At 56.8% G+C, this 25,041-nt stretch overlaps 8 non-coding genes and 1 pseudogene across 8 annotated transcripts; all 9 read left to right on the top strand.

Moving 5' to 3' along the window:
* The first annotated feature begins 1,606 nt into the window (after positions 1-1,606).
* LOC149457191 (5S ribosomal RNA) lies at positions 1,607-1,725 on the top strand. The gene has a single exon (XR_016313707.1). It is a non-coding gene; the product is annotated as a 5S ribosomal RNA (ribosomal RNA).
* Positions 1,726-4,489: 2,764 nt separating this feature from the next.
* Positions 4,490-4,608, top strand: LOC149457190 (5S ribosomal RNA). Its single transcript, XR_016313706.1, has one exon. It is a non-coding gene; the product is annotated as a 5S ribosomal RNA (ribosomal RNA).
* A 2,769-nt stretch (positions 4,609-7,377) lies between these two features.
* Positions 7,378-7,496, top strand: LOC149457189 (5S ribosomal RNA). Its single transcript, XR_016313704.1, has one exon. It is a non-coding gene; the product is annotated as a 5S ribosomal RNA (ribosomal RNA).
* A 2,762-nt stretch (positions 7,497-10,258) lies between these two features.
* Positions 10,259-10,377, top strand: LOC149457188 (5S ribosomal RNA). The gene has a single exon (XR_016313681.1). It is a non-coding gene; the product is annotated as a 5S ribosomal RNA (ribosomal RNA).
* A 2,762-nt stretch (positions 10,378-13,139) lies between these two features.
* On the top strand, positions 13,140-13,258 carry LOC149457187 (5S ribosomal RNA). Its single transcript, XR_016313703.1, has one exon. It is a non-coding gene; the product is annotated as a 5S ribosomal RNA (ribosomal RNA).
* Positions 13,259-16,024: 2,766 nt separating this feature from the next.
* LOC149457186 (5S ribosomal RNA) lies at positions 16,025-16,143 on the top strand. Its single transcript, XR_016313716.1, has one exon. It is a non-coding gene; the product is annotated as a 5S ribosomal RNA (ribosomal RNA).
* A 2,762-nt stretch (positions 16,144-18,905) lies between these two features.
* On the top strand, positions 18,906-19,024 carry LOC149457185 (5S ribosomal RNA). The gene has a single exon (XR_016313702.1). It is a non-coding gene; the product is annotated as a 5S ribosomal RNA (ribosomal RNA).
* A 2,762-nt stretch (positions 19,025-21,786) lies between these two features.
* LOC149457184 (5S ribosomal RNA) lies at positions 21,787-21,895 on the top strand (annotated as a pseudogene).
* A 2,762-nt stretch (positions 21,896-24,657) lies between these two features.
* Positions 24,658-24,776, top strand: LOC149457183 (5S ribosomal RNA). Its single transcript, XR_016313701.1, has one exon. It is a non-coding gene; the product is annotated as a 5S ribosomal RNA (ribosomal RNA).
* Positions 24,777-25,041: the final 265 nt, after the last annotated feature.

Raw genomic sequence — 25,041 nt, 5'->3', positions numbered from 1 at the left:
CTCCACGAGGGGAGATCTTGCACGGTGCACCGGTCCTAGGGAGACTGACAGTTGCTTTGTGTTTCTTCCATTTGCGAATGATTGCACCGACTGTTGTCACCTTCTCACCAAGCTGCTTGGCCATAGTTTGGTAGCCCAGTCCAGCCTTGTGTAGGTCTTCGATCCTGTTGCTGACATCCCTGGACAGCTCTTTGGTCTTTGCCGTGGTGGAGGGTTTGGAATCTGATGGTTTGATTGCTCCTGTGGACAGGTGTCTTTTATACAGGTAAGAAAATGAGATTAGCATCTCTCCCTTTAAGAGGCTGCTTCTAATCTCAGTTTGTTACCTGTGTGAAAGACACCTGGGAGCCAGAAATGCTGCTGAATGATAGGGGATGGAATACTTATTTCCCTCAGGAACATGCGAATCAGCGAATCATTGGTTAGACATGCAGTTCTTTTGAATGTTTTCTTGCTAGTCTGTCTCTCAGTCAATACACCTAGCATTGGATTTTTAGACCGATCGATCATTTGTTTGTGAGCGGGCAAAGATTCAAAATCAGCAGGGGGTGAAATACTCCTTTCCTTCACTGTAGCTCCCCCAAAGTCCCCAGGCCGGCCTAGGCTTTTGTGAGCCCGCTTCCCTTTTGCGGCCCGCTCTTTTCAAAACACGCTGGCTTTCTTCTCTGTGTCCCTCAGGAGCTGGCCACGCATCCAGCCCCCTCCGGCAGCGGAGCAACGCTCAGACGCCACCCCCAGCCAGCTAGCCCCGTCCTGCGTCCCGCTTAGGCTCCACGGCCCAGCCCTTTGCCAGCGCTCTCCTCAGCCGCTTTGGCGCTCTCACGCCTGCTCTCCCGTCGCCTTGCGCCGACACATTCCGCTGCGCTCCCCAGGCCGGGGGACAGCAGCGGGGAAGGCACGCGCGCCGGCCCCCCAAGCCAGCCAGAAGCAACAGAGCCGCCGAAGGCCACGATACCTGCGCCCTGAGGCGGTTAGAGCTCTGGGCCCGCTGCTGGAGGCAGGGGCCTGAGCGTCAGGGCCCTGTGGTGTGCGCAAGGGGGAGCCGGCCACTGGGGCGGTGAAAAAGAGCGAGGGCCGGAGCGCAAGGAACTGGCGTTTGTAGGCCCCGGTGCCAGCAGGGTCCCTAGCCTTGGTTTGGGTCAGGGGCAGGGAGGCGGGAGCGCTGTGCGGCGCCCCGAGAGGTCTGGCTGGCAAGCGAGCTTGGCCCCTTGCTTTGCGGTGCGCTTTGCGGATGCTGTGTCCAAAGCTTGCTCCCTGCGGCTGGTGTGCTGCTCAGCCCTGCGAGCCAAAGGCTTGAAGTCAGGCCAGGGGAAGGCGGGAAGGAGAAGGAGGAGCGGTTGAGGCCAGGCTGGTGTGGTGTGCTTGTGCGTGAGGAGGTGCGGTCAGGAAGAGGTTAAAGAGGGAGCAAAGCAGCGGGAGGGAGGCAGGGGTTTGAGGAGAGGGAGTGAGAGAGGAGAGACAGGGCGGTGTGTGTCAGTTGTGCCGGTGGGTGAAAAGGAAAGAGCAGTAGCAGCAGGCGGCTTGTCCTGGGTAGTAGAGCCGAGGAAAGGCGGAGGCCAGGCTGCCCGTGACAAGTAGAAGAGGCTTGAAGGAGAGCCTGAGTACTGCCTACGGCCACACCACCCTGAACGCGCCCGATCTCGTCTGATCTCGGAAGCTAAGCAGGGTCGGGCCTGGTTAGTACTTGGATGGGAGACCGCCTGGGAATACCAGGTGCTGTAGGCTTTTGCTTTTCCTCCAGCAGGGGTCACTCTCCTCCTCCATGGCTCTTTCACATTCACTTTTACCTCCCCGCTCTCCAAGCCCTCCTGCTGCACACCTGCACTCAAGCAAACAACCTTTTCATCCCCTGCTCGTTTGCCAGCTCGGCCCACTCACAAACAAATCAGCCCTCTCAAAATACAATGCTAGCTGCTGCATCGGAACACTCACAGACAGAAGAGCAAGAAAAAACTCACAAGAAATGCAAGGCTAACAAATCAGGCGCTCATTTGCAGCTTCACCAGGGAACACAGGTATCTCACCCCCTTCACCAAACAGGGCTTAGTGCTTGCTGGCAAATCCCTTCTTGGCAATCCCAGAGGTCAGGCGTTACCTGGAGTTGGCCACCAGCTTTGCACACATCTCAGGAGGGATTTTGGCCCACTCCTCTTGGCAGATCCTCTCCAAATCATGAAGGTTTGGCGGCTGACGTTTGGCAACTCCAACTTTCAGCTCCCTCCACAGAGATATTGTCAGCCGGATGAAGGTCTGGAGACTGGCTAGGCCACTCCAGGAGCTTAACGTGCTTCTTCTCCAGCCGCTGCTTTGTTGCCTTGGCCGCGTGTTTTGGCTCCTTGTCATGCTGGAACAGCCACCCGCCATTCATTTTCAATGCCCTGGCTGAGGGGAGAAGGTTCTCGCCCAAGATTTGCCGCTCCGTTGCCCCGTCCATGGTCCCCTTGATGCGGTGCAGTTGTCCTGTCCCCTTAGCAGAAAAACACCCCCAAAGCAGCATATTTCCACCGCCATGTTTGACAGTTGGGATGGTGTTCTTGGGGTCATAGGCAGCATTCCTCGTCCTCCTCCTCCTCCTCCAAACGCGGCGAGTTGAGTTGATGCCAAAGAGCTCCATTTTGGTGGTCTCATCTGACCAGGACACTTTCAACCAGTCCTGCTCTGCCTCATTCAGATGTTCAGTGGCAAACTTCAGACGGGCCTGGACATGTGCTCTCTTGAGCAGAGGGACCTTGCGGGCACTGCGGGATTTCAATCCTCGTCGGCGTAGTGTGTTACCCATTGTTCTCTTGGTGACTGCGGTCCCAGCTGGCCGGAGATCATTGACAAGATCCTCACTCGTAGTTCTGGGATGATGCCTCACTGTTGTCATGATCATTGACACTCCACGAGGGGAGATCTTGCACGGTGCACCGGTCCTAGGGAGACTGACAGTTGCTTTGTGTTTCTTCCATTTGCGAATGATTGCACCGACTGTTGTCACCTTCTCACCAAGCTGCTTGGCCATAGTTTGGTAGCCCAGTCCAGCCTTGTGTAGGTCTTCGATCCTGTTGCTGACATCCCTGGACAGCTCTTTGGTCTTTGCCGTGGTGGAGGGTTTGGAATCTGATGGTTTGATTGCTCCTGTGGACAGGTGTCTTTTATACAGGTAAGAAAATGAGATTAGCATCTCTCCCTTTAAGAGGCTGCTTCTAATCTCAGCTTGTTACCTGTGTGAAAGACACCTGGGAGCCAGAAATGCTGCTGAATGATAGGGGATGGAATACTTATTTCCCTCAGGAACATGCGAATCAGCGAATCATTGGTTAGACATGCAGTTCTTTTGAATGTTTTCTTGCTAGTCTGTCTCTCAGTCAATACACCTAGCATTGGATTTTTAGACCGATCGATCATTTGTTTGTGAGCGGGCAAAGATTCAAAATCAGCAGGGGGTGAAATACTCCTTTCCTTCACTGTAGCTCCCCCAAAGTCCCCAGGCCAGCCTAGGCTTTTGTGAGCCCGCTTCCCTTTTGCGGCCCGCTCTTTTCAAAACACGCTGGCTTTCTTCTCTGTGTCCCTCAGGAGCTGGCCACGCATCCAGCCCCCTCCGGCAGCGGAGCAACGCTCAGACGCCACCCCCAGCCAGCTAGCCCCGTCCTGCGTCCCGCTTAGGCTTCACGGCCCAGCCCTTTGCCAGCGCTCTCCTCAGCCGCTTTGGCGCTCTCACGCCTGCTCTCCCGTCGCCTTGCGCCGACACATTCCGCTGCGCTCCCCAGGCCGGGGGACAGCAGCGGGGAAGGCATGCGCGCCGGCCCCCCAAGCCAGCCAGAAGCAACAGAGCCGCCGAAGGCCACGATACCTGCGCCCTGAGGCGGTTAGAGCGCTGGGCCCGCTGCTGGAGGCAGGGGCCTGAGCGTCAGGGCCCTGTGGTGTGCGCAAGGGGGAGCCGGCCACTGGGGCGGTGAAAAAGAGCGAGGGCCGGAGCGCAAGGAACTGGCGTTTGTAGGCCCCGGTGCCAGCAGGGTCCCTAGCCTTGGTTTGGGTCAGGGGCAGGGAGGCGGGAGCGCTGTCCGGCGCCCCGAGAGGTGTGGCTGGCAAGCGAGCGTAGGCCCCTTGCTTTGCGGTGCGCTTTGCGGCTGCTGTGTCCAAAGCTTGCTCCCTGCGGCTGGTGTGCTGCTCAGCCCTGCGAGCCAAAGGCTTGAAGTCAGGCCAGGGGAAGGCGGGTAGGAGAAGGAGGAGCGGTTGAGGCCAGGCTGGTGTGGTGTGCTTGTGCGTGAGGAGGTGAGGTCAGGAAGAGGTTAAAGAGGGAGCAAAGCAGCGGGAGGGAGGGAGGCAGGGGTTTGAGGAGAGTGAGTGAGAGAGGAGAGACGGGGCGGTGTGTCAGTTGTGCCGGTGGGTGAAAAGGAAACAGCAGTAGCAGCAGGCGGCTTGTCCTGGGTAGTAGAACGGAGGAAAGGCGGAGGCCAGGCTGCCCGTGACAAGTAGAAGAGGCTTGAAGGAGAGCCTGAGTACTGCCTACGGCCACACCACCCTGAACGCGCCCGATCTCGTCTGATCTCGGAAGCTAAGCAGGGTCGGGCCTGGTTAGTACTTGGATGGGAGACCGCCTGGGAATACCAGGTGCTGTAGGCTTTTGCTTTTCCTCCAGCAGGGGTCACTCTCCTCCTCCATGGCTCCTCTTTCACATTCACTTTTACCTCCCCGCTCTCCAAGCCCTCCTGCTGCACACCTGCACTCAAGCAAACAACCTTTTCATCCCCTGCTCGTTTGCCAGCTCGGCCCACTCACAAACAAATCAGCCCTCTCAAAATACAATGCTAGCTGCTGCATCGGAACACTCACAGACAGAAGAGCAAGAAAAAACTCACAAGAAATGCAAGGCTAACAAATCAGGCGCTCATTTGCAGCTTCACCAGGGAACACAGGTATCTCACCCCCTTCACCAAACAGGGCTTAGTGCTTGCTGGCAAATCCCTTCTTGGCAATCCCAGAGGTCAGGCGTTACCTGGAGTTGGCCACCAGCTTTGCACACATCTCAGGAGGGATTTTGGCCCACTCCTCTTGGCAGATCCTCTCCAAATCATGAAGGTTTGGCGGCTGACGTTTGGCAACTCCAACTTTCAGCTCCCTCCACAGAGATATTGTCAGCCGGATGAAGGTCTGGAGACTGGCTAGGCCACTCCAGGAGCTTAATGTGCTTCTTCTCCAGCCGCTGCTTTGTTGCCTTGGCCGCGTGTTTTGGCTCCTTGTCATGCTGGAACAGCCACCCGCCATTCATTTTCAATGCCCTGGCTGAGGGGAGAAGGTTCTCGCCCAAGATTTGCCGCTCCGTTGCCCCGTCCATGGTCCCCTTGATGCGGTGCAGTTGTCCTGTCCCCTTAGCAGAAAAACACCCCCAAAGCAGCATATTTCCACCGCCATGTTTGACAGTTGGGATGGTGTTCTTGGGGTCATAGGCAGCATTCCTCGTCCTCCTCCTCCTCCTCCAAACGCGGCGAGTTGAGTTGATGCCAAAGAGCTCCATTTTGGTGGTCTCATCTGACCAGGACACTTTCAACCAGTCCTGCTCTGCCTCATTCAGATGTTCAGTGGCAAACTTCAGACGGGCCTGGACATGTGCTCTCTTGAGCAGAGGGACCTTGCGGGCACTGCGGGATTTCAATCCTCGTCGGCGTAGTGTGTTACCCATTGTTCTCTTGGTGACTGCGGTCCCAGCTGGCCGGAGATCATTGACAAGATCCTCACTCGTAGTTCTGGGATGATGTCTCACTGTTGTCATGATCATTGACACTCCACGAGGGGAGATCTTGCTCGGTGCACCGGTCCTAGGGAGACTGACAGTTGCTTTGTGTTTCTTCCATTTGCGAATGATTGCACCGACTGTTGTCACCTTCTCACTAAGCTGCTTGGCCATAGTTTGGTAGCCCAGTCCAGCCTTGTGTAGGTCTTCGATCCTGTTGCTGACATCCCTGGACAGCTCTTTGGTCTTTGCCGTGGTGGAGGGTTTGGAATCTGATGGTTTGATTGCTCCTGTGGACAGGTGTCTTTTATACAGGTAAGAAAATGAGATTAGCATCTCTCCCTTTAAGAGGCTGCTTCTAATCTCAGCTTGTTACCTGTGTGAAAGACACCTGGGAGCCAGAAATGCTGCTGAATGATAGGGGGTGGAATACTTATTTCCCTCAGGAACATGCGAATCAGCGCATCATTGGTTAGACATGCAGTGCTTTTGAATGTTTTCTTGCTAGTCTGTCTCTCAGTCAATACACCTAGCATTGGATTTTTAGACCGATCGATCATTTGTTTGTGAGCGGGCAAAGATTCAAAATCAGCAGGGGGTGAAATACTCCTTTCCTTCACTGTAGCTCCCCCAAAGTCCTCAGGCCAGCCTAGGCTTTTGTGAGCCCGCTTCCCTTTTGCGGCCCGCTCTTTTCAAAACACGCTGGCTTTCTTCTCTGTGTCCCTCAGGAGCTGGCCACGCATCCAGCCCCCTCCGGCAGCGGAGCAACGCTCAGACGCCACCCCCCAGCCAGCTAGCCCCGTCCTGCATCCCGCTTAGGCTCCACGGCCCAGCCCTTTGCCAGCGCTCTCCTCAGCCGCTTTGGCGCTCTCACGCCTGCTCTCCAGTCGCCTTGCGCCGACACATTCCGCTGCGCTCCCCAGGCCGGGGGACAGCAGCGGGGAAGGCACGCGCGCCGGCCCCCCAAGCCAGCCAGAAGCAACAGAGCCGCCGAAGGCCACGATACCTGCTCCCTGAGGCGGTTAGAGCGCTGGGCCCGCTGCTGGAGGCAGGGGCCTGAGCGTCAGGGCCCTGTGGTGTGCGCAAGGGGGAGCCGGCCACTGGGGCGGTGAAAAAGAGCGAGGGCCGGAGCGCAAGGAACTGGCGTTTGTAGGCCCCGGTGCCAGCAGGGTCCCTAGCCTTGGTTTGGGTCAGGGGCAGGGAGGCGGGAGCGCTGTGCGGCGCCCCGAGAGGTCTGGCTGGCAAGCGAGCTTGGCCCCTTGCTTTGCGGTGCGCTTTGCGGCTGCTGTGTCCAAAGCTTGCTCCCTGCGGCTGGTGTGCTGCTCAGCCCTGCGAGCCAAAGGCTTGAAGTCAGGCCAGGGGAAGGCGGGAAGGAGAAGGAGGAGCGGTTGAGGCCAGGCTGGTGTGGTGTGCTTGTGCGTGAGGAGGTGCGGTCAGGAAGAGGTTAAAGAGGGAGCAAAGCAGCGGGAGGGAGGGAGGCAGGGGTTTGAGGAGAGTGAGTGAGAGAGGAGAGACGGGGCGGTGTGTGTCAGTTGTGCCGGTGGGTGAAAAGGAAACAGCAGTAGCAGCAGGCGGCTTGTCCTGGGTAGTAGAGCCGAGGAAAGGCGGAGGCCAGGCTGCCCGTGACAAGTAGAAGAGGCTTGAAGGAGAGCCTGAGTACTGCCTACGGCCACACCACCCTGAACGCGCCCGATCTCGTCTGATCTCGGAAGCTAAGCAGGGTCGGGCCTGGTTAGTACTTGGATGGGAGACCGCCTGGGAATACCAGGTGCTGTAGGCTTTTGCTTTTCCTCCAGCAGGGGTCACTCTCCTCCTCCATGGCTCTTTCACATTCGCTTTTACCTCCCCGCTCTCCAAGCCCTCCTGCTGCACACCTGCACTCAAGCAAACAACCTTTTCATCCCCTGCTCGTTTGCCAGCTCGGCCCACTCACAAACAAATCAGCCCTCTCAAAATACAATGCTAGCTGCTGCATCGGAACACTCACAGACAGAAGAGCAAGAAAAAACTCACAAGAAATGCAAGGCTAACAAATCAGGCGCTCATTTGCAGCTTCACCAGGGAACACAGGTATCTCACCCCCTTCACCAAACAGGGCTTAGTGCTTGCTGGCAAATCCCTTCTTGGCAATCCCAGAGGTCAGGCGTTACCTGGAGTTGGCCACCAGCTTTGCACACATCTCAGGAGGGATTTTGGCCCACTCCTCTTGGCAGATCCTCTCCAAATCATGAAGGTTTGGCGGCTGACGTTTGGCAACTCCAACTTTCAGCTCCCTCCACAGAGATATTGTCAGCCGGATGAAGGTCTGGAGACTGGCTAGGCCACTCCAGGAGCTTAACGTGCTTCTTCTCCAGCCGCTGCTTTGTTGCCTTGGCCGCGTGTTTTGGCTCCTTGTCATGCTGGAACAGCCACCCGCCATTCATTTTCAATGCCCTGGCTGAGGGGAGAAGGTTCTCGCCCAAGATTTGCCGCTCTGTTGCCCCGTCCATGGTCCCCTTGATGCGGTGCAGTTGTCCTGTCCCCTTAGCAGAAAAACACCCCCAAAGCAGCATATTTCCACCGCCATGTTTGACAGTTGGGATGGTGTTCTTGGGGTCATAGGCAGCATTCCTCGTCCTCCTCCTCCTCCTCCAAACGCGGCGAGTTGAGTTGATGCCAAAGAGCTCCATTTTGGTGGTCTCATCTGACCAGGACACTTTCAACCAGTCCTGCTCTGCCTCATTCAGATGTTCAGTGGCAAACTTCAGACGGGCCTGGACATGTGCTCTCTTGAGCAGAGTGACCTTGTGGGCACTGCGGGATTTCAATCCTCGTCGGCGTAGTGTGTTACCCATTGTTCTCTTGGTGACTGCGGTCCCAGCTGGCCGGAGATCATTGACAAGATCCTCACTCGTAGTTCTGGGATGATGCCTCACTGTTGTCATGATCATTGACACTCCACGAGGGGAGATCTTGCTCGGTGCACCGGTCCTAGGGAGACTGACAGTTGCTTTGTGTTTCTTCCATTTGCGAATGATTGCACCGACTGTTGTCACCTTCTCACTAAGCTGCTTGGCCATAGTTTGGTAGCCCAGTCCAGCCTTGTGTAGGTCTTCGATCCTGTTGCTGACATCCCTGGACAGCTCTTTGGTCTTTGCCGTGGTGGAGGGTTTGGAATCTGATGGTTTGATTGCTCCTGTGGACAGGTGTCTTTTATACAGGTAAGAAAATGAGATTAGCATCTCTCCCTTTAAGAGGCTGCTTCTAATCTCAGCTTGTTACCTGTGTGAAAGACACCTGGGAGCCAGAAATGCTGCTGAATGATAGGGGATGGAATACTTCTTTCCCTCAGGAACATGCGAATCAGCGCATCATTGGTTAGACATGCAGTGCTTTTGAATGTTTTCTTGCTAGTCTGTCTCTCAGTCAATACACCTAGCATTGGATTTTTAGACCGATCGATCATTTGTTTGTGAGCGGGCAAAGATTCAAAATCAGCAGGGGGTGAAATACTCCTTTCCTTCACTGTAGCTCCCCCAAAGTCCTCAGGCCAGCCTAGGCTTTTGTGAGCCCGCTTCCCTTTTGCGGCCCGCTCTTTTCAAAACACGCTGGCTTTCTTCTCTGTGTCCCTCAGGAGCTGGCCACGCATCCAGTCCCCTCCGGCAGCGGAGCAACGCTCAGACGCCACCCCCCAGCCAGCTAGCCCCGTCCTGCATCCCGCTTAGGCTCCACGGCCCAGCCCTTTGCCAGCGCTCTCCTCAGCCGCTTTGGCGCTCTCACGCCTGCTCTCCAGTCGCCTTGCGCCGACACATTCCGCTGCGCTCCCCAGGCCGGGGGACAGCAGCGGGGAAGGCAAGCGCGCCGGCCCCCCAAGCCAGCCAGAAGCAACAGAGCCGCCGAAGGCCACGATACCTGCGCCCTGAGGCGGTTAGAGCGCTGGGCCCGCTGCTGGAGGCAGGGGCCTGAGCGTCAGGGCCCTGTGGTGTGCGCAAGGGGGAGCCGGCCACTGGGGCGGTGAAAAAGAGCGAGGGCCGGAGCGCAAGGAACTGGCGTTTGTAGGCCCCGGTGCCAGCAGGGTCCCTAGCCTTGGTTTGGGTCAGGGGCAGGGAGGCGGGAGCGCTGTGCGGCGCCCCGAGAGGTCTGGCTGGCAAGCGAGCTTGGCCCCTTGCTTTGCGGTGCGCTTTGCGGATGCTGTGTCCAAAGCTTGCTCCCTGCGGCTGGTGTGCTGCTCAGCCCTGCGAGCCAAAGGCTTGAAGTCAGGCCAGGGGAAGGCGGGAAGGAGAAGGAGGAGCGGTTGAGGCCAGGCTGGTGTGGTGTGCTTGTGCGTGAGGAGGTGCGGTCAGGAAGAGGTTAAAGAGGGAGCAAAGCAGCGGGAGGGAGGCAGGGGTTTGAGGAGAGTGAGTGAGAGAGGAGAGACGGGGCGGTGTGTGTCAGTTGTGCCGGTGGGTGAAAAGGAAACAGCAGTAGCAGCAGGCGGCTTGTCCTGGGTAGTAGAGCCGAGGAAAGGCGGAGGCCAGGCTGCCCGTGACAAGTAGAAGAGGCTTGAAGGAGAGCCTGAGTACTGCCTACGGCCACACCACCCTGAACGCGCCCGATCTCGTCTGATCTCGGAAGCTAAGCAGGGTCAGGCCTGGTTAGTACTTGGATGGGAGACCGCCTGGGAATACCAGGTGCTGTAGGCTTTTGCTTTTCCTCCAGCAGGGGTCACTCTCCTCCTCCATGGCTCTTTCACATTCGCTTTTACCTCCCCGCTCTCCAAGCCCTCCTGCTGCACACCTGCACTCAAGCAAACAACCTTTTCATCCCCTGCTCGTTTGCCAGCTCGGCCCACTCACAAACAAATCAGCCCTCTCAAAATACAATGCTAGCTGCTGCATCGGAACACTCACAGACAGAAGAGCAAGAAAAAACTCACAAGAAATGCATGGCTAACAAATCAGGCGCTCATTTGCAGCTTCACCAGGGAACACAGGTATCTCACCCCCTTCACCAAACAGGGCTTAGTGCTTGCTGGCAAATCCCTTCTTGGCAATCCCAGAGGTCAGGCGTTACCTGGAGTTGGCCACCAGCTTTGCACACATCTCAGGAGGGATTTTGGCCCACTCCTCTTGGCAGATCCTCTCCAAATCATGAAGGTTTGGCGGCTGACGTTTGGCAACTCCAACTTTCAGCTCCCTCCACAGAGATATTGTCAGCCGGATGAAGGTCTGGAGACTGGCTAGGCCACTCCAGGAGCTTAACGTGCTTCTTCTCCAGCCGCTGCTTTGTTGCCTTGGCCGCGTGTTTTGGCTCCTTGTCATGCTGGAACAGCCACCCGCCATTCATTTTCAATGCCCTGGCTGAGGGGAGAAGGTTCTCGCCCAAGATTTGCCGCTCTGTTGCCCCGTCCATGGTCCCCTTGATGCGGTGCAGTTGTCCTGTCCCCTTAGCAGAAAAACACCCCCAAAGCAGCATATTTCCACCGCCATGTTTGACAGTTGGGATGGTGTTCTTGGGGTCATAGGCAGCATTCCTCGTCCTCCTCCTCCTCCTCCAAACGCGGCGAGTTGAGTTGATGCCAAAGAGCTCCATTTTGGTGGTCTCATCTGACCAGGACACTTTCAACCAGTCCTGCTCTGCCTCATTCAGATGTTCAGTGGCAAACTTCAGACGGGCCTGGACATGTGCTCTCTTGAGCAGAGTGACCTTGTGGGCACTGCGGGATTTCAATCCTCGTCGGCGTAGTGTGTTACCCATTGTTCTCTTGGTGACTGCGGTCCCAGCTGGCCGGAGATCATTGACAAGATCCTCACTCGTAGTTCTGGGATGATGCCTCACTGTTGTCATGATCATTGACACTCCACGAGGGGAGATCTTGCTCGGTGCACCGGTCCTAGGGAGACTGACAGTTGCTTTGTGTTTCTTCCATTTGCGAATGATTGCACCGACTGTTGTCACCTTCTCACTAAGCTGCTTGGCCATAGTTTGGTAGCCCAGTCCAGCCTTGTGTAGGTCTTCGATCCTGTTGCTGACATCCCTGGACAGCTCTTTGGTCTTTGCCGTGGTGGAGGGTTTGGAATCTGATGGTTTGATTGCTCCTGTGGACAGGTGTCTTTTATACAGGTAAGAAAATGAGATTAGCATCTCTCCCTTTAAGAGGCTGCTTCTAATCTCAGCTTGTTACCTGTGTGAAAGACACCTGGGAGCCAGAAATGCTGCTGAATGATAGGGGATGGAATACTTCTTTCCCTCAGGAACATGCGAATCAGCGCATCATTGGTTAGACATGCAGTGCTTTTGAATGTTTTCTTGCTAGTCTGTCTCTCAGTCAATACACCTAGCATTGGATTTTTAGACCGATCGATCATTTGTTTGTGAGCGGGCAAAGATTCAAAATCAGCAGGGGGTGAAATACTCCTTTCCTTCACTGTAGCTCCCCCAAAGTCCTCAGGCCAGCCTAGGCTTTTGTGAGCCCGCTTCCCTTTTGCGGCCCGCTCTTTTCAAAACACGCTGGCTTTCTTCTCTGTGTCCCTCAGGAGCTGGCCACGCATCCAGTCCCCTCCGGCAGCGGAGCAACGCTCAGACGCCACCCCCCAGCCAGCTAGCCCCGTCCTGCATCCCGCTTAGGCTCCACGGCCCAGCCCTTTGCCAGCGCTCTCCTCAGCCGCTTTGGCGCTCTCACGCCTGCTCTCCAGTCGCCTTGCGCCGACACATTCCGCTGCGCTCCCCAGGCCGGGGGACAGCAGCGGGGAAGGCAAGCGCGCCGGCCCCCCAAGCCAGCCAGAAGCAACAGAGCCGCCGAAGGCCACGATACCTGCGCCCTGAGGCGGTTAGAGCGCTGGGCCCGCTGCTGGAGGCAGGGGCCTGAGCGTCAGGGCCCTGTGGTGTGCGCAAGGGGGAGCCGGCCACTGGGGCGGTGAAAAAGAGCGAGGGCCGGAGCGCAAGGAACTGGCGTTTGTAGGCCCCGGTGCCAGCAGGGTCCCTAGCCTTGGTTTGGGTCAGGGGCAGGGAGGCGGGAGCGCTGTGCGGCGCCCCGAGAGGTGTGGCTGGCAAGCGAGCTTGGCCCCTTGCTTTGCGGTGCGCTTTGCGGATGCTGTGTCCAAAGCTTGCTCCCTGCGGCTGGTGTGCTGCTCAGCCCTGCGAGCCAAAGGCTTGAAGTCAGGCCAGGGGAAGGCGGGAAGGAGAAGGAGGAGCGGTTGAGGCCAGGCTGGTGTGGTGTGCTTGTGCGTGAGGAGGTGCGGTCAGGAAGAGGTTAAAGAGGGAGCAAAGCAGCGGGAGGGAGGCAGGGGTTTGAGGAGAGTGAGTGAGAGAGGAGAGACGGGGCGGTGTGTGTCAGTTTTGCCGGTGGGTGAAAAGGAAACAGCAGTAGCAGCAGGCGGCTTGTCCTGGGTAGTAGAGCCGAGGAAAGGCGGAGGCCAGGCTGCCCGTGACAAGTAGAAGAGGCTTGAAGGAGAGCCTGAGTACTGCCTACGGCCACACCACCCTGAACGCGCCCGATCTCGTCTGATCTCGGAAGCTAAGCAGGGTCGGGCCTGGTTAGTACTTGGATGGGAGACCGCCTGGGAATACCAGGTGCTGTAGGCTTTTGCTTTTCCTCCAGCAGGGGTCACTCTCCTCCTCCATGGCTCTTTCACATTCGCTTTTACCTCCCCGCTCTCCAAGCCCTCCTGCTGCACACCTGCACTCAAGCAAACAACCTTTTCATCCCCTGCTCGTTTGCCAGCTCGGCCCACTCACAAACAAATCAGCCCTCTCAAAATACAATGCTAGCTGCTGCATCGGAACACTCACAGACAGAAGAGCAAGAAAAAACTCACAAGAAATGCATGGCTAACAAATCAGGCGCTCATTTGCAGCTTCACCAGGGAACACAGGTATCTCACCCCCTTCACCAAACAGGGCTTAGTGCTTGCTGGCAAATCCCTTCTTGGCAATCCCAGAGGTCAGGCGTTACCTGGAGTTGGCCACCAGCTTTGCACACATCTCAGGAGGGATTTTGGCCCACTCCTCTTGGCAGATCCTCTCCAAATCATGAAGGTTTGGCGGCTGACGTTTGGCAACTCCAACTTTCAGCTCCCTCCACAGAGATATTGTCAGCCGGATGAAGGTCTGGAGACTGGCTAGGCCACTCCAGGAGCTTAACGTGCTTCTTCTCCAGCCGCTGCTTTGTTGCCTTGGCCGCGTGTTTTGGCTCCTTGTCATGCTGGAACAGCCACCCGCCATTCATTTTCAATGCCCTGGCTGAGGGGAGAAGGTTCTCGCCCAAGATTTGCCGCTCTGTTGCCCCGTCCATGGTCCCCTTGATGCGGTGCAGTTGTCCTGTCCCCTTAGCAGAAAAACACCCCCAAAGCAGCATATTTCCACCGCCATGTTTGACAGTTGGGATGGTGTTCTTGGGGTCATAGGCAGCATTCCTCGTCCTCCTCCTCCTCCTCCAAACGCGGCGAGTTGAGTTGATGCCAAAGAGCTCCATTTTGGTGGTCTCATTTGACCAGGACACTTTCAACCAGTCCTGCTCTGCCTCATTCAGATGTTCAGTGGCAAACTTCAGACGGGCCTGGACATGTGCTCTCTTGAGCAGAGGGACCTTGCGGGCACTGCGGGATTTCAATCCTCGTCGGCGTAGTGTGTTACCCATTGTTCTCTTGGTGACTGCGGTCCCAGCTGGCCGGAGATCATTGACAAGATCCTCACTCGTAGTTCTGGGATGATGCCTCACTGTTGTCATGATCATTGACACTCCACGAGGGGAGATCTTGCTCGGTGCACCGGTCCTAGGGAGACTGACAGTTGCTTTGTGTTTCTTCCATTTGCGAATGATTGCACCGACTGTTGTCACCTTCTCACTAAGCTGCTTGGCCATAGTTTGGTAGCCCAGTCCAGCCTTGTGTAGGTCTTCGATCCTGTTGCTGACATCCCTGGACAGCTCTTTGGTCTTTGCCGTGGTGGAGGGTTTGGAATCTGATGGTTTGATTGCTCCTGTGGACAGGTGTCTTTTATACAGGTAAGAAAATGAGATTAGCATCTCTCCCTTTAAGAGGCTGCTTCTAATCTCAGCTTGTTACCTGTGTGAAAGACACCTGGGAGCCAGAAATGCTGCTGAATGATAGGGGATGGAATACTTATTTCCCTCAGGAACATGCGAATCAGTGCATCATTGGTTAGACATGCAGTGCTTTTGAATGTTTTCTTGCTAGTCTGTCTCTCAGTCAATACACCTAGCATTGGATTTTTAGACCGATCGATCATTTGTTTGTGAGCGGGCAAAGATTCAAAATCAGCAGGGGGTGAAATACTCCTTTCCTTCACTGTAGCTCCCCCAAAGTCCTCAGGCCAGCCTAGGCTTTTGTGAGCCCGCTTCCCTTTTGCGGCCCGCTCTTTTCAAAACACGCTGGCTTTCTTCTCTGTGTCGCTCAGGAGCTGGCCACGCATCCAGTCCCCTCCGGCAGCGGAGCAACGCTCAGACGCCACCCCCCAGCCAGCTAGCCCCGTCCTGCATCCCGCTTAGGCTCCACGGCCCAGCCCTTTGCCAGCGCTCTCCTCAGCCGCTTTGGCGCTCTCACGCCTGCTCTCCAGTCGCCTTGCGCCGACACATTCCGCTGCGCTCCCCAGGCCGGGGGACAGCAGCGGGGAAGGCACGCGCGCCGGCCCCCCAAGCCAGCCAGAAGCAACAGAGCCGCCGAAGGCCACGATACCTGCTCCCTGAGGCGGTTAGAGCGCTGGGCCCGCTGCTGGAGGCAGGGGCCTGAGCGTCAGGGCCCTGTGGTGTGCGCAAGGGGGAGCCGGCCACTGGGGCGGTGAAAAAGAGCGAGGGCCGGAGCGCAAGGAACTGGCGTTTGTAGGCCCCGGTGCCAGCAGGGTCCCTAGCCTTGGTTTGGGTCAGGGGCAGGGAGGCGGGAGCGCTGTGCGGCGCCCCGAGAGGTCTGGCTGGCAAGCGAGCTTGGCCCCTTGCTTTGCGGTGCGCTTTGCGGCTGCTGTGTCCAAAGCTTGCTCCCTGCGGCTGGTGTGCTGCTCAGCCCTGCGAGCCAAAGGCTTGAAGTCAGGCCAGGGGAAGGCGGGAAGGAGAAGGAGGAGCGGTTGAGGCCAGGCTGGTGTGGTGTGCTTGTGCGTGAGGAGGTGCGGTCAGGAAGAGGTTAAAGAGGGAGCAAAGCAGCGGGAGGGAGGGAGGCAGGGGTTTGAGGAGAGTGAGTGAGAGAGGAGAGACGGGGCGGTGTGTGTCAGTTGTGCCGGTGGGTGAAAAGGAAACAGCAGTAGCAGCAGGCGGCTTGTCCTGGGTAGTAGAGCCGAGGAAAGGCGGAGGCCAGGCTGCCCGTGACAAGTAGAAGAGGCTTGAAGGAGAGCCTGAGTACTGCCTACGGCCACACCACCCTGAACGCGCCCGATCTCATCTGATCTCGGAAGCTAAGCAGGGTCGGGCCTGGTTAGTACTTGGATGGGAGACCGCCTGGGAATACCAGGTGCTGTAGGCTTTTGCTTTTCCTCCAGCAGGGGTCACTCTCCTCCTCCATGGCTCTTTCACATTCGCTTTTACCTCCCCGCTCTCCAAGCCCTCCTGCTGCACACCTGCACTCAAGCAAACAACCTTTTCATCCCCTGCTCGTTTGCCAGCTCGGCCCACTCACAAACAAATCAGCCCTCTCAAAATACAATGCTAGCTGCTGCATCGGAACACTCACAGACAGAAGAGCAAGAAAAAACTCACAAGAAATGCATGGCTAACAAATCAGGCGCTCATTTGCAGCTTCACCAGGGAACACAGGTATCTCACCCCCTTCACCAAACAGGGCTTAGTGCTTGCTGGCAAATCCCTTCTTGGCAATCCCAGAGGTCAGGCGTTACCTGGAGTTGGCCACCAGCTTTGCACACATCTCAGGAGGGATTTTGGCCCACTCCTCTTGGCAGATCCTCTCCAAATCATGAAGGTTTGGCGGCTGACGTTTGGCAACTCCAACTTTCAGCTCCCTCCACAGAGATATTGTCAGCCGGATGAAGGTCTGGAGACTGGCTAGGCCACTCCAGGAGCTTAACGTGCTTCTTCTCCAGCCGCTGCTTTGTTGCCTTGGCCGCGTGTTTTGGCTCCTTGTCATGCTGGAACAGCCACCCGCCATTCATTTTCAATGCCCTGGCTGAGGGGAGAAGGTTCTCGCCCAAGATTTGCCGCTCTGTTGCCCCGTCCATGGTCCCCTTGATGCGGTGCAGTTGTCCTGTCCCCTTAGCAGAAAAACACCCCCAAAGCAGCATATTTCCACCGCCATGTTTGACAGTTGGGATGGTGTTCTTGGGGTCATAGGCAGCATTCCTCGTCCTCCTCCTCCTCCTCCAAACGCGGCGAGTTGAGTTGATGCCAAAGAGCTCCATTTTGGTGGTCTCATCTGACCAGGACACTTTCAACCAGTCCTGCTCTGCCTCATTCAGATGTTCAGTGGCAAACTTCAGACGGGCCTGGACATGTGCTCTCTTGAGCAGAGTGACCTTGTGGGCACTGCGGGATTTCAATCCTCGTCGGCGTAGTGTGTTACCCATTGTTCTCTTGGTGACTGCGGTCCCAGCTGGCCGGAGATCATTGACAAGATCCTCACTCGTAGTTCTGGGATGATGCCTCACTGTTGTCATGATCATTGACACTCCACGAGGGGAGATCTTGCTCGGTGCACCGGTCCTAGGGAGACTGACAGTTGCTTTGTGTTTCTTCCATTTGCGAATGATTGCACCGACTGTTGTCACCTTCTCACTAAGCTGCTTGGCCATAGTTTGGTAGCCCAGTCCAGCCTTGTGTAGGTCTTCGATCCTGTTGCTGACATCCCTGGACAGCTCTTTGGTCTTTGCCGTGGTGGAGGGTTTGGAATCTGATGGTTTGATTGCTCCTGTGGACAGGTGTCTTTTATACAGGTAAGAAAATGAGATTAGCATCTCTCCCTTTAAGAGGCTGCTTCTAATCTCAGCTTGTTACCTGTGTGAAAGACACCTGGGAGCCAGAAATGCTGCTGAATGATAGGGGATGGAATATTTCTTTCCCTCAGGAACATGCGAATCAGCGCATCATTGGTTAGACATGCAGTGCTTTTGAATGTTTTCTTGCTAGTCTGTCTCTCAGTCAATACACCTAGCATTGGATTTTTAGACCGATCGATCATTTGTTTGTGAGCGGGCAAAGATTCAAAATCAGCAGGGGGTGAAATACTCCTTTCCTTCACTGTAGCTCCCCCAAAGTCCTCAGGCCAGCCTAGGCTTTTGTGAGCCCGCTTCCCTTTTGCGGCCCGCTCTTTTCAAAACACGCTGGCTTTCTTCTCTGTGTCCCTCAGGAGCTGGCCACGCATCCAGTCCCCTCCGGCAGCGGAGCAACGCTCAGACGCCACCCCCCAGCCAGCTAGCCCCGTCCTGCATCCCGCTTAGGCTCCACGGCCCAGCCCTTTGCCAGCGCTCTCCTCAGCCGCTTTGGCGCTCTCACGCCTGCTCTCCAGTCGCCTTGCGCCGACACATTCCGCTGCGCTCCCCAGGCCGGGGGACAGCAGCGGGGAAGGCAAGCGCGCCGGCCCCCCAAGCCAGCCAGAAGCAACAGAGCCGCCGAAGGCCACGATACCTGCGCCCTGAGGCGGTTAGAGCGCTGGGCCCGCTGCTGGAGGCAGGGGCCTGAGCGTCAGGGCCCTGTGGTGTGCGCAAGGGGGAGCCGGCCACTGGGGCGGTGAAAAAGAGCGAGGGCCGGAGCGCAAGGAACTGGCGTTTGTAGGCCCCGGTGCCAGCAGGGTCCCTAGCCTTGGTTTGGGTCAGGGGCAGGGAGGCGGGAGCGCTGTGCGGCGCCCCGAGAGGTCTGGCTGGCAAGCGAGCTTGGCCCCTTGCTTTGCGGTGCGTTTTGCGGATGCTGTGTCCAAAGCTTGCTCCCTGCGGCTGGTGTGCTGCTCAGCCCTGCGAGCCAAAGGCTTGAAGTCAGGCCAGGGGAAGGCGGGAAGGAGAAGGAGGAGCGGTTGAAGCCAGGCTGGTGTGGTGTGCTTGTGCGTGAGGAGGTGCGGTCAGGAAGAGGTTAAAGAGGGAGCAAAGCAGCGGGAGGGAGGCAGGGGTTTGAGGAGAGTGAGTGAGAGAGGAGAGACGGGGCGGTGTGTGTCAGTTGTGCCGGTGGGTGAAAAGGAAACAGCATTAGCAGCAGGCGGCTTGTCCTGGGTAGTAGAGCCGAGGAAAGGCGGAGGCCAGGCTGCCCGTGACAAGTAGAAGAGGCTTGAAGGAGAGCCTGAGTACTGCCTACGGCCACACCACCCTGAACGCGCCCGATCTCGTCTGATCTCGGAAGCTAAGCAGGGTCGGGCCTGGTTAGTACTTGGATGGGAGACCGCCTGGGAATACCAGGTGCTGTAGGCTTTTGCTTTTCCTCCAGCAGGGGTCACTCTCTTCCTCCATGGCTCTTTCACATTCGCTTTTACCTCCCCGCTCTCCAAGCCCTCCTGCTGCACACCTGCACTCAAGCAAACAACCTTTTCATCCCCTGCTCGTTTGCCAGCTCGGCCCACTCACAAACAAATCAGCCCTCTCAAAATACAATGCTAGCTGCTGCATCGGAACACTCACAGACAGAAGAGCAAGAAAAAACTCACAAGAAATGCATGGCTAACAAATCAGGCGCTCATTTGCAGCTTCACCAGGGAACACAGGTATCTCACCCCCTTCACCAAACAGGGCCTAGTGCTTGCTGGCAAATCCCTTCTTGGCAATCCCAGAGGTCAGGCGTTACCTGGAGTTGGCCACCAGCTTTGCACACATCTCAGGAGGGATTTTGGCCCACTCCTCTTGGCAGATCCTCTCCAAATCATGAAGGTTTGGCGGCTGACGTTTGGCAACTCCAACTTTCAGCTCCCTCCACAGAGATATTGTCAGCCGGATGAAGGTCTGGAGACTGGCTAGGCCACTCCAGGAGCTTAACGTGCTTCTTCTCCAGCCGCTGCTTTGTTGCCTTGGCCGCGTGTTTTGGCTCCTTGTCATGCTGGAACAGCCACCCGCCATTCATTTTCAATGCCCTGGCTGAGGGGAGAAGGTTCTCGCCCAAGATTTGCCGCTCCGTTGCCCCGTCCATGGTCCCCTTGATGCGGTGCAGTTGTCCTGTCCCCTTAGCAGAAAAACACCCCCAAAGCAGCATATTTCCACCGCCATGTTTGACAGTTGGGATGGTGTTCTTGGGGTCATAGGCAGCATTCCTCGTCCTCCTCCTCCTCCTCCAAACGCGGCGAGTTGAGTTGATGCCAAAGAGCTCCATTTTGGTGGTCTCATCTGACCAGGACACTTTCAACCAGTCCTGCTCTGCCTCATTCAGATGTTCAGTGGCAAACTTCAGACGGGCCTGGACATGTGCTCTCTTGAGCAGAGGGACCTTGCGGGCACTGCGGGATTTCAATCCTCGTCGGCGTAGTGTGTTACCCATTGTTCTCTTGGTGACTGCGGTCCCAGCTGGCCGGAGATCATTGACAAGATCCTCACTCGTAGTTCTGGGGTGATGCCTCACTGTTGTCATGATCATTGACACTCCACGAGGGGAGATCTTGCTCGGTGCACCGGTCCTAGGGAGACTGACAGTTGCTTTGTGTTTCTTCCATTTGCGAATGATTGCACCGACTGTTGTCACCTTCTCACTAAGCTGCTTGGCCATAGTTTGGTAGCCCAGTCCAGCCTTGTGTAGGTCTTCGATCCTGTTGCTGACATCCCTGGACAGCTCTTTGGTCTTTGCCGTGGTGGAGGGTTTGGAATCTGATGGTTTGATTGCTCCTGTGGACAGGTGTCTTTTATACAGGTAAGAAAATGAGATTAGCATCTCTCCCTTTAAGAGGCTGCTTCTAATCTCAGCTTGTTACCTGTGTGAAAGACACCTGGGAGCCAGAAATGCTGCTGAATGATAGGGGATGGAATACTTCTTTCCCTCAGGAACATGCGAATCAGCGCATCATTGGTTAGACATGCAGTGCTTTTGAATGTTTTCTTGCTAGTCTGTCTCTCAGTCAATACACCTAGCATTGGATTTTTAGACCGATCGATCATTTGTTTGTGAGCGGGCAAAGATTCAAAATCAGCAGGGGGTGAAATACTCCTTTCCTTCACTGTAGCTCCCCCAAAGTCCTCAGGCCAGCCTAGGCTTTTGTGAGCCCGCTTCCCTTTTGCGGCCCGCTCTTTTCAAAACACGCTGGCTTTCTTCTCTGTGTCCCTCAGGAGCTGGCCACGCATCCAGCCCCCTCCGTCAGCGGAGCAACGCTCAGACGCCACCCCCCAGCCAGCTAGCCCCGTCCTGCATCCCGCTTAGGCTCCACGGCCCAGCCCTTTGCCAGCGCTCTCCTCAGCCGCTTTGGCGCTCTCACGCCTGCTCTCCAGTCGCCTTGCGCCGACACATTCCGCTGCGCTCCCCAGGCCGGGGGACAGCAGCGGGGAAGGCACGCGCGCCGGCCCCCCAAGCCAGCCAGAAGCAACAGAGCCGCCGAAGGCCACGATACCTGCGCCCTGAGGCGGTTAGAGCGCTGGGCCCGCTGCTGGAGGCAGGGGCCTGAGCGTCAGGGCCCTGTGGTGTGCGCAAGGGGGAGCCGGCCACTGGGGCGGTGAAAAAGAGCGAGGGCCGGAGCGCAAGGAACTGGCGTTTGTAGGCCCCGGTGCCAGCAGGGTCCCTAGCCTTGGTTTGGGTCAGGGGCAGGGAGGCGGGAGCGCTGTGCGGCGCCCCGAGAGGTCTGGCTGGCAAGCGAGCTTGGCCCCTTGCTTTGCGGTGCGCTTTGCGGCTGCTGTGTCCAAAGCTTGCTCCCTGCGGCTGGTGTGCTGCTCAGCCCTGCGAGCCAAAGGCTTGAAGTCAGGCCAGGGGAAGGCGGGAAGGAGAAGGAGGAGCGGTTGAGGCCAGGCTGGTGTGGTGTGCTTGTGCGTGAGGAGGTGCGGTCAGGAAGAGGTTAAAGAGGGAGCAAAGCAGCGGGAGGGAGGCAGGGGTTTGAGGAGAGTGAGTGAGAGAGGAGAGACGGGGCGGTGTGTGTCAGTTGTGCCGGTGGGTGAAAAGGAAACAGCAGTAGCAGCAGGCGGCTTGTCCTGGGTAGTAGAGCCGAGGAAAGGCGGAGGCCAGGCTGCCCGTGACAAGTAGAAGAGGCTTGAAGGAGAGCCTGAGTACTGCCTATGGCCACACCACCCTGAACGCGCCCGATCTCGGAAGCTAAGCAGGGTCGGGCCTGGTTAGTACTTGGATGGGAGACCGCCTGGGAATACCAGGTGCTGTAGGCTTTTGCTTTTCCTCCAGCAGGGGTCACTCTCCTCCTCCATGGCTCTTTCACATTCGCTTTTACCTCCCCGCTCTCCAAGCCCTCCTGCTGCACACCTGCACTCAAGCAAACAACCTTTTCATCCCCTGCTCGTTTGCCAGCTCGGCCCACTCACAAACAAATCAGCCCTCTCAAAATACAATGCTAGCTGCTGCATCGGAACACTCACAGACAGAAGAGCAAGAAAAAACTCACAAGAAATGCATGGCTAACAAATCAGGCGCTCATTTGCAGCTTCACCAGGGAACACAGGTATCTCACCCCCTTCACCAAACAGGGCTTAGTGCTTGCTGGCAAATCCCTTCTTGGCAATCCCAGAGGTCAGGCGTTACCTGGAGTTGGCCACCAGCTTTGCACACATCTCAGGAGGGATTTTGGCCCACTCCTCTTGGCAGATCCTCTCCAAATCATGAAGGTTTGGCGGCTGACGTTTGGCAACTCCAACTTTCAGCTCCCTCCACAGAGATATTGTCAGCCGGATGAAGGTCTGGAGACTGGCTAGGCCACTCCAGGAGCTTAACGTGCTTCTTCTCCAGCCGCTGCTTTGTTGCCTTGGCCGCGTGTTTTGGCTCCTTGTCATGCTGGAACAGCCACCCGCCATTCATTTTCAATGCCCTGGCTGAGGGGAGAAGGTTCTCGCCCAAGATTTGCCGCTCTGTTGCCCCGTCCATGGTCCCCTTGATGCGGTGCAGTTGTCCTGTCCCCTTAGCAGAAAAACACCCCCAAAGCAGCATATTTCCACCGCCATGTTTGACAGTTGGGATGGTGTTCTTGGGGTCATAGGCAGCATTCCTCGTCCTCCTCCTCCTCCTCCAAACGCGGCGAGTTGAGTTGATGCCAAAGAGCTCCATTTTGGTGGTCTCATCTGACCAGGACACTTTCAACCAGTCCTGCTCTGCCTCATTCAGATGTTCAGTGGCAAACTTCAGACGGGCCTGGACATGTGCTCTCTTGAGCAGAGTGACCTTGTGGGCACTGCGGGATTTCAATCCTCGTCGGCGTAGTGTGTTACCCATTGTTCTCTTGGTGACTGCGGTCCCAGCTGGCCGGAGATCATTGACAAGATCCTCACTCGTAGTTCTGGGATGATGCCTCACTGTTGTCATGATCATTGACACTCCACGAGGGGAGATCTTGCTCGGTGCACCGGTCCTAGGGAGACTGACAGTTGCTTTGTGTTTCTTCCATTTGCGAATGATTGCACCGACTGTTGTCACCTTCTCACTAAGCTGCTTGGCCATAGTTTGGTAGCCCAGTCCAGCCTTGTGTAGGTCTTCGATCCTGTTGCTGACATCCCTGGACAGCTCTTTGGTCTTTGCCGTGGTGGAGGGTTTGGAATCTGATGGTTTGATTGCTCCTGTGGACAGGTGTCTTTTATACAGGTAAGAAAATGAGATTAGCATCTCTCCCTTTAAGAGGCTGCTTCTAATCTCAGCTTGTTACCTGTGTGAAAGACACCTGGGAGCCAGAAATGCTGCTGAATGATAGGGGATGGAATACTTATTTCCCTCAGGAACATGCGAATCAGCGCATCATTGGTTAGACATGCAGTGCTTTTGAATGTTTTCTTGCTAGTCTGTCTCTCAGTCAATACACCTAGCATTGGATTTTTAGACCGATCGATCATTTGTTTGTGAGCGGGCAAAGATTCAAAATCAGCAGGGGGTGAAATACTCCTTTCCTTCACTGTAGCTCCCCCAAAGTCCTCAGGCCAGCCTAGGCTTTTGTGAGCCCGCTTCCCTTTTGCGGCCCGCTCTTTTCAAAACACGCTGGCTTTCTTCTCTGTGTCCCTCAGGAGCTGGCCACGCATCCAGTCCCCTCCGGCAGCGGAGCAACGCTCAGACGCCACCCCCCAGCCAGCTAGCCCCGTCCTGCATCCCGCTTAGGCTCCATTGCCCAGCCCTTTGCCAGCGCTCTCCTCAGCCGCTTTGGCGCTCTCACGCCTGCTCTCCAGTCGCCTTGCGCCGACACATTCCGCTGCGCTCCCCAGGCCGGGGGACAGCAGCGGGGAAGGCAAGCGCGCCGGCCCCCCAAGCCAGCCAGAAGCAACAGAGCCGCCGAAGGCCACGATACCTGCGCCCTGAGGCGGTTAGAGCGCTGGGCCCGCTGCTGGAGGCAGGGGCCTGAGCGTCAGGGCCCTGTGGTGTGCGCAAGGGGGAGCCGGCCACTGGGGCGGTGAAAAAGAGCGAGGGCCGGAGCGCAAGGAACTGGCGTTTGTAGGCCCCGGTGCCAGCAGGGTCCCTAGCCTTGGTTTGGGTCAGGGGCAGGGAGGCGGGAGCGCTGTGCGGCGCCCCGAGAGGTCTGGCTGGCAAGCGAGCTTGGCCCCTTGCTTTGCGGTGCGCTTTGCGGATGCTGTGTCCAAAGCTTGCTCCCTGCGGCTGGTGTGCTGCTCAGCCCTGCGAGCCAAAGGCTTGAAGTCAGGCCAGGGGAAGGCGGGAAGGAGAAGGAGGAGCGGTTGAGGCCAGGCTGGTGTGGTGTGCTTGTGCCTGAGGAGGTGCGGTCAGGAAGAGGTTAAAGAGGGAGCAAAGCAGCGGGAGGGAGGCAGGGGTTTGAGGAGAGTGAGTGAGAGAGGAGAGACGGGGCGGTGTGTGTCAGTTGTGCCGGTGGGTGAAAAGGAAACAGCATTAGCAGCAGGCGGCTTGTCCTGGGTAGTAGAGCCGAGGAAAGGCGGAGGCCAGGCTGCCCGTGACAAGTAGAAGAGGCTTGAAGGAGAGCCTGAGTACTGCCTACGGCCACACCACCCTGAACGCGCCCGATCTCGTCTGATCTCGGAAGCTAAGCAGGGTCGGGCCTGGTTAGTACTTGGATGGGAGACCGCCTGGGAATACCAGGTGCTGTAGGCTTTTGCTTTTCCTCCAGCAGGGGTCACTCTCCTCCATGGCTCTTTCACATTCGCTTTTACCTCCCCGCTCTCCAAGCCCTCCTGCTGCACACCTGCACTCAAGCAAACAACCTTTTCATCCCCTGCTCGTTTGCCAGCTCGGCCCACTCACAAACAAATCAGCCCTCTCAAAATACAATGCTAGCTGCTGCATCGGAACACTCACAGACAGAAGAGCAAGAAAAAACTCACAAGAAATGCATGGCTAACAAATCAGGCGCTCATTT

Source organism: Staurois parvus, unplaced genomic scaffold, assembly GCF_062004578.1.
Source record: "Staurois parvus isolate SC_StPar_1 unplaced genomic scaffold, SC_StPar_1.0 ptg000333l, whole genome shotgun sequence".
Classification (NCBI taxonomy): Eukaryota; Metazoa; Chordata; class Amphibia; order Anura; family Ranidae; genus Staurois; species Staurois parvus.
This window is presented reverse-complemented; position numbering and strand designations above follow the sequence as displayed.